The 12,801-nt window shown below is 35.9% G+C and overlaps 1 long non-coding RNA gene across 1 annotated transcript in view; it reads right to left on the reverse strand.

Moving 5' to 3' along the window:
- Positions 1-773: 773 nt before the first annotated feature.
- The window catches only part of LOC103519715, a 49,705-nt gene continuing 37,677 nt past the window's right edge, over positions 774-12,801 (reverse strand). The window contains exon 3 of the long non-coding RNA XR_001809817.2: positions 774-811. This is a non-coding gene — a long non-coding RNA (uncharacterized LOC103519715). The remainder of the gene's footprint in view (positions 812-12,801) is intronic.

Genomic DNA, 12,801 nt, shown 5'->3' on the forward strand with positions numbered 1-12,801 from the left:
CAATTTCAGTCCAATTTCCTGTCTAGATAAACACGCGAGTTTGTGCGTCTATGTGTGGGTGTGTGTACCTATTCCCTGGAGCATTCGTTATACAAGCTAAAATATACCTACACAGAACTAAATATATACATATGAATGTGTACCTACATGTAGGTAACTACACTTAGTGCAAAAAAAGTGCCGAACAATTTCAGTCCAATTTCCTGTCTAGATAAACACGCGAGTATGTGCGTCTATGTGTGGGTGTGTGTACCTATTCCCTGGAGCATTCGTAAAAAAAATCTCTTCTTGGCCCAAGTTTATTTGAATTTTGCTCCCCTCCTTCTCTTTCTCCCTAACCAAGTTCAATTTATCTCATGTAGTTTTGAGCTGTCATGTGTGCTGTTCTCTCCCAAATTGATTTATAGGTCCTACCCCTTTTTTACCCCCTCTTTTCGGACCCCTTTTCATGTGTGCTGTTCTCTCCCAAATTGATTTATAGGTCCTACCCCTTTTTTACCCCCTCTTTTCGGACCCCTTTCTTCCTATCCTCTGTCCTCTCCTCCCTCCCTCCTTCTCAACTATGATAGGGATAAAGGTCAGAAAAGTTAGGAGAAAAGTTTGGTACGTTTAATACGTGTTAGAGCCTGGTGACATGAGAAGATCCTATCAGGTGACAACAATATTGGCTGACAAGTTGGAAAATTCCAAGAAAACTTCATCTTGTATACTTATTTAATATTTGATATTTATGTTGTGTTTTATTAGGTCATGAAAAATTCTTGGTAAATTCTTACCTCTTTCCGTTGAATCTGATGAGCATTTGACACATCTGAAATCAAATAAGGAAACGAAATTAGAATAAAAATATAATGTACACTTTGTGTAACTCGTTCTTCTGGACACTTTAGAGTTTAGAGCAAAAATATTAAAGATATCCATCAGCAAAATATGTACGAGTAGGTATATCTTAAAGAAATAACAGCATTTCATCATGTGATGTCCGGACAATTGACCTTCGCGGTCCAGTACCAGTGGCCGACCGTTGATTAAGGAGATCGGCCATTAATTTAATCTGCCATGAAAGGGCATAACAAGCTCCTCGCTACTCATATTTTATGTAATTCCCTTTAGCTATTTAAAGTAACTTTGATCATTCAACAAAATCTACACTTGAAAATTTAAGTTCCGAGTCCTGAGCAACATTTTAAGTTAAAGCATTAATTTTTTAAAAACTAAATTGCTTGAACAAATTAGAACTCGGTTTTTTTAAAATGCCTACTAATAATAACTTGCTCCCTTGATGTGCAGTTTCCAAATGCAAATTGAAAACCTCATCCGTAGATGTTTTTGATGTTTTAATTCTTAACGTTTTTTTAACCTTCATCGGAACTTGAGGGAACATTTAATAGAATAGAATAGAATAGAATATACCTTGTTTATCCTGCTGGGATAGGACTGAAAAGTCCCTTTTCCCCCGCAGTCTAACCAAGCGTTCAATTTAAGTTATAAGGCCCTGGAAAAAAATACTTCAAAGAAATAAAAATTGGGCAACGTACTGACAGCCAAAGGCACGGAGGTTTTAACCTTTAACTCTTCCTTCTATCGCCATAATAATCACGAGTTATTGATACAGACATCAACGTTCTAGTGTGATATTAGGGGAGACACTACAGGTGAGTGTTTTTGCTTTTAATGCAAATTTAATATGAACTCAACAACAGGCTTAAATGATGAGCCATGTTTGAAAACTAATTTATTTCCGACAAATCACATAGGTCCTATGACATGTGATGTCCGGACAATTGACCTTCGCGGTCCAGTACCAGTGGCCGACCGTTGATTAAGGAGATCGGCCATTAATTCAATTGTCATCAAAGGGCATAACAAGCTCCTCGCTACTCATATTTTATGTAATTCCCTTTAGCTATTTAAAGTAACTTTGATCATTCAACAAAATCTACCGAGCGATCAGTGTGTGAAATGTGAATGAGTTCTCGTTCTTATAATATAAGATTTAAATGATGAGCCATGTTTGAAAACTAATTTATTTCCGACAAATCACATATGTAGGTCCTATGACATGCGATGTCCGGACAATTGACCTTCGCGGTCCAGTACCAGTGGCCGACCGTTGATTAAGGAGATCGGCCATTAATTCAATCTGTCATCAAAGGGCATAACAAGCTCCTCGCTACTCATATTTTATGTGATTCCCTTTAGCTATTTAAAGTAACTTTGATCATTCAACAAAATCTACACTTGAAAATTTAAGTTCCGAGTCCTGAGCAACATTTCAAGTTAAAGCATTAATTTTTTAAAAACTAAATTGCTTGAACAAATTAAAACTCGGTTTTTTAAAATGCCTACTAATAATAACTTGCTCCCTTGATGTGCAGTTTCCAAATGCAAATTGAAAACCTCATCCGTAGATGTTTTTGATGTTTTAATTCTTAACGTTTTTTTAACCTTCATCGGAACTTGAGGGAACATTTAATAGAATAGAATAGAATAGAATATACCTTGTTTATCCTGCTGGGATAGGACTGAAAAGTCCCTTTTCCCCCGCAGTCTAACCAAGGTCTCATATATTTGATACATTATGGGGGGTACATTTTACAAAGTAAACACCCTGATTAATTCACTTTAGAGTTTAGAGCAAAAATATTAAAGATATCCATCAGCAAAATACATATGTACGAGTAGGTATATCTTAAAGAAATAACAGCATTTCATATTTTTTTATGAAATCCATTCAAGATCTACGTACTTAGTAGGTTAACTATTGAAATTGTAGAAAATTTCAATTCCAAGAAGGGCTTTCATTTTCTGATGTGTCGCGAAAATTTCACTCGTAAAACACTAACTTGGGAGACGCATAAATTATTTTTACAGAAAAAATAAATGAAAAAGATATTAATCTAGGCGCTATCATTTAGAAGGCGGAGGGGGTGAAAATGGAGGCCTGCGAAAGTTAGTGGTGTCTCAGCATCATCCTTAACGAGAATATAATGAATTCAGATAATGCAAGGAGGAGGGGGAAATCAGGTCTGGATTTATAAAGATTTCAGATAATGCTGCTAAGTTGGCCTGCACCAGATTCATTCTGATATAACATGTTCTTTTGCACTTTTGCTCTTAAGAGTCATGATCTGTTGTCTCTTACTACTCATGCTCTGTTTCAAAGAAAGAGAGGGAGGAAGATGGGGTGATAATGAAGGAGGAGGGGGAAATCAGGGCTGGATTTATAAAGATTTCAGGTAATGCTGCTAAGTTGGCCTGTACCAGATTCATTCTGATATAACATGTTCTTTTGCTCTTAAGAGTCATGATCTGTTGTCTCTTACTACTCATGCTCTGTTTCAAAGAAAGAGAGGGAGGAAGATGGGGTGATAATGAAAGGAAGAGAGGAAAACAGTGGAAGAAAATGGATGAGGAATACCTCTTTCCCTATGGGGTCTTATGGTATAAAAACAGGCCTGAGAAGAACAAATAAAATGTAACAAGAAAACCCAAAGTACAAAGAAGAGGAAAATGAGATTTTAAAACACCCTCTATGGGGTCATAAGGTATAAAAACAGGCCTGAGAAGAACAAATAAAATGTAACAAGCAAACCCAAAGTACAAAGAAGAGGAAAATGAGATTTTAAAACACCAACCTACCTATTTTTACCTCATTATTATTAAAATATAGCTGAATTCCGTCGCTTCGCTCCGGAATCCCGCTAGTTCATCCCGAGGCATGGCCAAACTTGTGGAAAAGGCATGGCCGAACCTCTGTTTCAAAGAAAGGAAAAGGGAGGAAGATGGGGTAATAATGAAAGGAAGAGAGGAAAACAGTGGGAGAAAATGGATGAGGAATACCTCTTTTCCTATGGAGTCATAGGGTATAAAAACAGGCCTGAGAAGAACAAATAAAATGTAACAAGAAAACCCAAAGTACAAAGAAGAGGAAAATGAGATTTTAAAACACCAAAAAATGTCTTCATTTTCAGAGGAGGTATACCAACTTGAAGTCTAAAATGACAATTCTATAAAAGGACAGTAGACATTAAAGGAAAAGAATGAAATGGGGTGAATGGGTGATTCAAGTCCTTCACTGAACACCAAATTGAAATGGTAAAAGGTAATTTCTTGGCCTTGATTTGATTTTTTGGATAATTTTGTGACCATTGTGGAGAGTCTAAAATTTTAAATAAATATAAAAAAAGATAATTATCAAAGATAATCCCTTCATTTCTCAAGGCCCAAGGCCCTTTAAGTTTTTAATAGAATTTTTGAGAATTTTTCAAAAACCTGTGAAAACATTGTGCGGGTTGAGAAAATCCAAGTTTCGCTTGAGATGCTCTTCCTCAGCTTGTCTACGCATGTATTTTAATTTCGGATGAACGAAAACCTGTAAAAACATTGTGCGGGTTGAGAAAATCCAAGTTTCGCTTGAGATGCTCTTCCTCAGCTTGTCTACGCATGTATTTTAATTTCGGATGAAACTTCAGAATATAATGATTCATTATGGAAGGGAAAATTCAATTAAAACGACTTCCTTAAGCAGACACAATAGTATTAAGTACCTTAATAATTATTTCCTATGAACCTTAATAATATCGCCAAAGTAATTTCCTGTTGTAAGGGAAGCAAATAGTTTGAGTACTCTCTCATGGCAGATATTAGACACCCCGTATAACTAGGTATATCTGTAACTATGAACCTTAATAATATCGCCTAAGTAATTTCCTGTTGTAAGGGAAGCAAATAGTTTGAGTACTCTCTCATGGCAGATATTAGACACCCCGTATAACTAGGTATATCTGTATATTAAAATACTATTCGGGAGAAGTATAAAAAAGACCAATTTAGAAAATGAATGTTTCCACAAAATGAAGAAAAATGTCGTTCCACAACAAAAAGATGACCATTCCAATGGTTAATAAACCTATTGTGAAATTTTTCAGCAATACGAAGCTAACGTTTCTAAATAGACCGTTAGAGACGTTTAAAAGCTATTTCTCAACCATAATTCATCCACAAGAATAGCAAAACAGAACTACAATACAGTGGAAATAGGCTTCATACTTCTTTTATAACAATGGCCTTGGAAAATATATGTATTTTTTGCCAAGTGATTTTTACTTTCTATTACCCTTACGTATAGGGAACCTATACAAGGTAATGAGAAAGTATTGCAATCGGTCCAAATTTTCAAAATCGGGAAATGGGTGGAAATATCCGTTTTGGGGTCCCCTGATTCCAAAAAAGTGGTTTTTAGCCCATGGTCTGTACGTAACGTACGTACGTACTGCTACTTTTAGCACTCTCTGACTTACATTTGAGAAGTTGCGGGTTCGATACTCCCCTGTGTCAACAAATTTCTCTTTTATTTGTGAACCGTTACCAAATAAGCAAGTGAATAGTCAATCTCATGTGATTTTTCACGCGGAATCGAATGGTGAAACTTTTAGAACTGTCCGACTTAATGTAATAGAAAGTCGTGTGATGTTCACACCAGATTTTTTTACTTTCTATTACTACAGTATAGCGGAGCTATACTAGTAATGAAAGTATTGCAATCGGTCCAAATTTTCAAAATCGGGAAATGGGTGGAAATATCCGTTTTGGGGTCCCCTGATTCCAAAAAGTGGTTTTTAGCCCATGGTCTGTACGTTACGTACGTACGTACGTATGTACGTACGTTTGTTACTACAGGTTTAAATGGGAAAAAGTAGAATGTTGTGAACAAAATATCTCAAGAACGGTTTGTTGTAGAGCGATGAAATTTGGTATGCTATCCCGGTATGGTGCAAGGACGCGACTGTAACAATTTGGTAAAAATCGGATTGTCACCCATCCTGATATTAACCAAAGTCATTGTTGCTTAACCCTTATTTTGTATAAACGGTAAGAGACATCGAAAACATTTTTGGTCATTCGGATGTGAATATTTTAACCAAAGTAATTGTTGCTTAACCCTCATTTCGTGGAAAAATTTGAAAAGGTTGTGAACAAAATATCTCAAGAAGGGTTTGTCGTAAAGCGATGAAATTTGGTATGCTATCCTGGTATGGTCCAAGGACGCGACTGTAACAATTTGGTGAAAATCGGATAGTCACCCATCCATATATCAACCAAAGTAATTGTTACTTAACCCTTATTTCGTGGAAAATGTTGAAAAGGTTGTGAATAAAATATCTCAAGAACGGTTTGTCGTAATGCGATGAAATTTGGTATGCTATCCCGGTATGGTCTAAGGACGCGACTGTAACAATTTGGTAAAAATCGGATTGTCACCCATCCTGATATTAACCAAAGTCATTTTTGCTTAACCCTTATTTCGTATAAACGGTAAGAGACATCGAAAACATTTGGTCATTCGGATGTGAATATTCTAATCAATGTGATTTTTCACGCCGAATCGAATGGTGCTACTTTTAGTACTGTCTGACTTACGGTTGAGAAGTTGCGGGTTCGATACTCCCCGGTGTCAACAAATTTCCCTTTTATTTGTGAACCATCAACAAGTATGCATGTGAATAGTTGATCCCATGGGATTTTTCACACCGAATCGAATGGTGAAACTTTTAGAACTGTCCGACTTACAGTTGAGAAGTTTAATGTAATAGAAACTCGTGTGATGTTCACACCAGATTTTTTCCTCGAATATTATGAAAAGAAGGAGGAAATTTGTTTTCTGAAAGGATATATGAGAAAAAATTGGAGAAAAAAAAATATAGGTTCTTACATAGGTATCTACATTACCTAATTTTTTCGGCAAACTTCAGTAGGATTTTCCTTGTGGAATTTTTCAAGATAACCGATAAATCAACAGCCCCTCAATGTTGGCACGGGGTCAATTCAAGAAATTGACGCTATTCTTCAAACTTTGGCACATCTGCAAAATATTAATTCCCTCCCTTGTTTAGCAGCAGGTAGCTATATCGCTTCCAAGTGTTGTAATGTGCTTCATACAGCATCCATGTTTAACATCACTCATCAGTGACAGGGAAAAATATACGACCAACGTTAAATGTGCCATGAATGTGGTTTAAAATGTTTATATCAGGACTTTTCCTATGAATACAACAACTCAGCAGATGAAAATTCACCGAAGAAGAAAATTTCGAGTTAAAAATGAAAAAGCTCAACCTAGGCTTCATACTTCTTTTATAACAATGGCCTTGGAAAATATATGTATTTTTTGCCAAGTGATTTTTTCCTCGAATATTATGAAAAGAAGGAGGAAATTTGTTTTCTGAAAGGATATATGAGAAAAAATTGGAGAAAAAAATTTTGGGTTCTTACATAGGTATCTACATTACCTAATTTTTTCGGCAAACTTCAGTAGGATTTTCCTTGTGGAATTTTTCAAGATAACCGATAAAAATAGGCTTCATACTTCTTTTATAACAATGGCCTTGGAAAATATATGTATTTTTTGCCAAGTGATTTTTTCCCCGAATATTAGGAAAAGAAGGAGGAAATTTGTTTTCTGAAAGGATAAATGAGAAAAAATGGGAGAAAAAAATATACCTAGGTTCTTCCATAGGTATCTACATTACCTACATTTTTCGGCAAACTTTAGTAAGTTTTCCTTGTGGAATGTTTCAAGATAACCGATAAATCAACAGCCCCTCAAAGTTGGCACGGGGTCAATTCAAGAAATTGACGCTATTCTTCAAACTTTGGCACATCTGCAAAATATTAATCCCCTCCCTTGTTTAGCAGCAGGTAGCTATCGCTTCCAAGTGTTGTAATGTGCTTCATACAGCATCCTTGTTTAACATCACTCATCAGTGACAGGGAAAAATATACGACCAACGTTAAATGTGCCATGAATGTGGTTTAAAATGTTTACATGACTTCCCCTCCCTTGTTTAGCAGCAGGTAGCTATCGCTTCCAAGTGTTGTAATGTGCTTCATGCAGCATCCTTGTTTAACATCACTCATCAGTGACAGGGAAAAAAATACGACCAACGTTAAATGTGCCATGAATGTGGTTTAAAATGTTTACATCAGGACTTTTCCTATGAATACAACAACTCAGCAGATGAAAATTCACCGAAGAAGAAAATTTCGAGTTAAAAATGAAAAAGCTCAACCATGACTTTTCCTATGAATACAACTCAGCAGATGAAAATTCACCGAAGAAGAAAATTTCGAGTTAAAAATGAAAAAGCTCAACGCAGTATGTGGAAAGCTGGCGAAAGATTTTTCCTTCACCATTTTCTTTGTAATTATTATGATTAATGTTAACTTCTTTTTTCACGTATTTGACTCCTCTATGTAGCTTATAATGGGTTGTTCTAGCTTCTTTTCACTGTAGTGAATTTATTTTTTTACATCAACATCCCCGGGAAATAAGGGTTGATCCGGAAAACTTCGTAGTATTGATACGGTGACAACCTTTCGAGTGATTTAGGTTTTAGGCACCATATCTACACAAGTATAATATGTAGTTGATAGTCGAGTATATGAATAGGTATCTAATAAAGAGAAAGAGGTCATACATATAAATTAGGATGAGCGAAAGTGTAAATAGTCGTGTTATCCTCGATCAAAGGTATACCATATTTGTTAATGAGTTTGTGTGCCTATAAACTATTTAGAAACAACCTGAAAACCACACGGTCAACATCAGCTTACACTCTCCGTTGTCAAAAAGTTAAAATTTCAGTCTTTTAGTATGAAAGGTCAAATTAATGTACCTACTACATCTATTCTGTCCTCTACGAGTACTTCCCGGTATTACATCCTCTACTTCCCAGTATTCTGAACACCAGCATCATTACTACCCAAACACAACACATGCAGCTTTACGCTGAGTATTATAAAAACATTACATTAGGAGTACATGTTACAAAACATAATTACTTAGCAAGCACATTACACAAAGCACCTCGTCATATATGAAGTCCCGTCCTACATTTTGGTTCGAAAGTATATCCTTGGGATCAGAGCTGGAAAATACTTCAAGCAACATCTGTGAGGACGAACACATGCAGCTTTACGCTGAGTATTATAAAAACATTACATTAGGAGTACATGTTACAAAACATAATTACTTAGCAAGCACATTACACAAAGCACCTCGTCATATGAAGTCCCGTCCTACATTTTGGTTCGAAAGTATATCCAGGGGACTTGGGATCAGAGCTGGAAAATACTTCAAGCAACATCTGTGGGGACGATCCCTTGAGAAATTAGTAAAACTTTTTGGTGTAAAATTATTTGTGTAACTAGATTATTATACGTGCGAGTGGCTGTGGGAGAGCCAACACATTCCATGTGTGACATATGGAAGATCATATTATAGGTAGGAGAGAATTTACTTTACTTTTTTACTTTCTTCTGTCTTAGGGTGCCACAACCCACTGAATCAACAGAGGCAATATTTCAAGTCTCGTTTCTTTTTGAAATAGTGGGGATTTTTTTACAGAAATAATCCAGTTATAAGTATCTATGGTAGGTGTCCAAATATCTATTGTCTACTTAAATCTTTAGGTACTGATGTGCTTCCAAATCCAAAACCAAGTCAAACTACAGCTACAGGTTGTAAAACCCGATAAAAATGTACCCCAAAACTACAAGATAATCATGCATAAAGACTGAGAAGTCTGTAGGTCTATACATACAATTATTTTTCGGTCCAAAATGTTGAAACCCACAACTTCAAGGTTCTCCATGGGCGAGCCCGGAAAAACTTCGGAATAAAAAAAGTTTTTAATAAGAAAATTTGCCAGTAAGTATAGTTTAAGCTCTCCAAAGTTTTCATTTTATTGTTGTTCGGATGTAAATATTCGAAACAACTTTTTAATCTTCTTACAGGATGACTCAGAAATACAAACATTTAATAATTGTAAGAAGTAACATCTTCTCGACTCCATTATTTAGAACCTAAAGATACATAGTTGGTCTAATTTGAAGATAATAGTTCATGGATATTCTTTTCATTTATGTCTGTACTGAAGAAGGACACCTGCTTGAATACTAAATGAGATACAGTCCCATCAAGTGCTTATTAGCCTGTCCAAGTTGGCCAGTATGGCGGGCCCAATAACCCATAGATCTGTAATAGGTATGACTATAGAAAGTCTATTGTTTGAAAATCAGCAATATAAATACCCCACAGAAAAGGAGAAAATAGAGAATTTAATTTACTTTTTTTTTACTTTCTTCTGTCTTAGGGTGCCACAACCCACTGAATCAACAGAGGCAATATTTTAAGTTTCGTTTCATTTTGAATAGCAGGGATCTTTTTACAGAAATAATCCAGTTGATTATATTGTAGGTACTTACAAGGATAAAATTTTGATCATTCTGTTTTGTTGAGACATTATAATGTATGGGCTATATTAACATAGCTGTCTAAATATCTATTGTCTCGTCTACTTCCATCTTTAGGTATGATGTGCTTCCAAATCTAAAATCAAGACAAACTTTATCACTAGTATAGGTAAGCCACAGTTTGTAAAAGCTGATGAAAATGTAAATCTAAAACAACCAGATAATCATAAAAGCTGGAGTATAAAAGGCTGGTAAGTATGTACAATTATTTTTTGGTCCAAAATGTTGAAACCCACAACTTCAAGGTCCTCCATGGGCGAGCCCGGAAAAACTTCGGAAGAAAAAAGTTTTAATAAGAAAATTTGCCAGTAAGTATAGTTTAAGCTCTCCAAAGTTTTCATTTTATTATTGTTCGGATGTAAATATTCGAAACAACTTTTTAATCTTCTTACAGGATGACTCAGAAATACAAACATTTAATAATTGTAAGAAGAACCTAAAGATAGTTGGTCTAATTTGAAGATAATAGTTTATGGATATTCTTTTCATTTATGTCTGTACTGAAGGTAGACACCTGCTTGAATACTAAATGAGATACAGTCCCATCAAGTGCTTATTAGCCTGTCCAAGTGGGCCAGTATGGCGGGTCCAATAACCCATAGATGTGTAATAGGTATGACTATAGAAAGTCTATTGTTTGAAAATCAGCAATATAAATACCCCACAGAAAAGGAGAAAATTAGGATTTTAAAACAATATAAAAGCCAACCCTTCCTAGGTTAAGAGCTCCCAAAAAATTCAAAACCAGACTTGAAAAAACTTTCATTTTTTGAATTTCTTATACGTACCTATCTATACTTTTTATTTTTCATTTTTATTTGGAAAAGTTTGTACACCAGAAAACCCCCACTCTCTTTTTGAATATGCGAAAATGGAGAAAAGTTGGGAAGCAATTGTTTTGGACATTTTTCGCTTTTTATTTTGACTTATGGATCCAAGGTTAAGAGCTCCCAAAAAATTCAAAACCAGACTTGAAAAAACTTTCATTTTTTGAATTTCTTATACGTACCTATACTTTTTATTTTCCATTTTTATTTGGAAAAGTTTGTACACCAGAAAAACCCCATCCTCTTTTTGAATAAGCGAAAATGGAGAAAAGTTGGGAAGCAATTGTTTTGGACATTTTTCGCTTTTTATTTTGACTTATGGGTCTAACATTTTTATTAAGAAACTTCTGAATTATTTGTCTCCCACTGTGTGATTAGAATTCTGCTGACTTTCATTATTCTTTATGCTTGTGGACGATTTCTTTTCAAACGTATTCTAATCTTTTGTCCATTAAAAGTTTCGTCAGTAGGCTGAGGCAAACCACTCACACTCAGACCGTCTGACAGATCTAGGTCTGAAGTATGTTAGACAGTCGAAACGTGTATGGCTGGCAATAGGGAGAGGCTCTAATCCAACATTGTTCGCACTGTGCTTCTACCACACCACACCACATCAAACTACACCACAGAATAGAAATATAGAATATATGTAGATCGTACAGATATCTGCAACATTATCCAGAAAGTGGTATGAAAGGTGAACCAGTACTATATATTCAGAGTACAGCTTGGCCCTGTGAAGGAGGAACAAAATACAAATGAAAGATTATGGAAGTGAAGAGAGAAAGGAGCAGATTATTAAAAGTTTCGTTAGTAGGCTGAGGCCAACCACTCACACTCAGACCGTCTCACAGATCTAGGTCTGAAGTATGTCAGACAGTAGGAACTTGTATGGCTGGCAATAGGGAGAGGTTCTAATCCAACATTGTTTGCACTGTGCTTCTACCACACCACACCACATCAAACTACACCACAGAATAGAAATATAGAATATACCTATGTAGATCGTACAGATATCTGCAACATTATCCAGAAAGTGGTATGAAAGGTGAACCAGTATATACTATATATTCAGAGTACAGCTTGGCCCTGTGAAGGAGGAACAAAATACAAATGAAAGATTATGGAAGTGAAGAGAAAAAGGAGCAGATATTTTTTCAAGGAAGGAGAGAAAGAGAGAGAGAGAAAGAAAGAAAAAGAGAGAGAGATACGGGGGAAGGGAGAGAGAGAGAGAAAGGGAGGGAGGCTAGGAGGGAGATTCTATCACCTGTGTCGTGTTGTTTTTGTTCAAGAAAAATTTCACTCCCATTTCCGCCCCACTACCAACCACTCACGCTCAGACCGTCTGACAGATCTAGGTCTGAAGTATGTCAGACAGTCGGAACGCACGTGGCTGACATTAGCGAAGTTCTAATGTCGAACTGAAATTATATTTAATGAACTCCCCATCCGTGGCACAAGCTCCGGCTTTTACGGATGGGTATACCATTTGTTAACAATTTATTTGATGAGAGAGTTGTTCTGAAAAACCAATAAATGGAAACTTAAAAAATAAAAATAACCAATGTTTGGTCTGTGCTCCTACCACACCACACCAAACCATAGCACACCATCTAGTACAGAAATCTGCCAAGTAGGTGTTGTACCTAACTGGTAT

This window comes from Diaphorina citri, unplaced genomic scaffold (assembly GCF_000475195.1).
Source record: "Diaphorina citri unplaced genomic scaffold, Diaci psyllid genome assembly version 1.1 scaffold67, whole genome shotgun sequence".
NCBI classification, from domain to species: Eukaryota; Metazoa; Arthropoda; class Insecta; order Hemiptera; family Psyllidae; genus Diaphorina; species Diaphorina citri.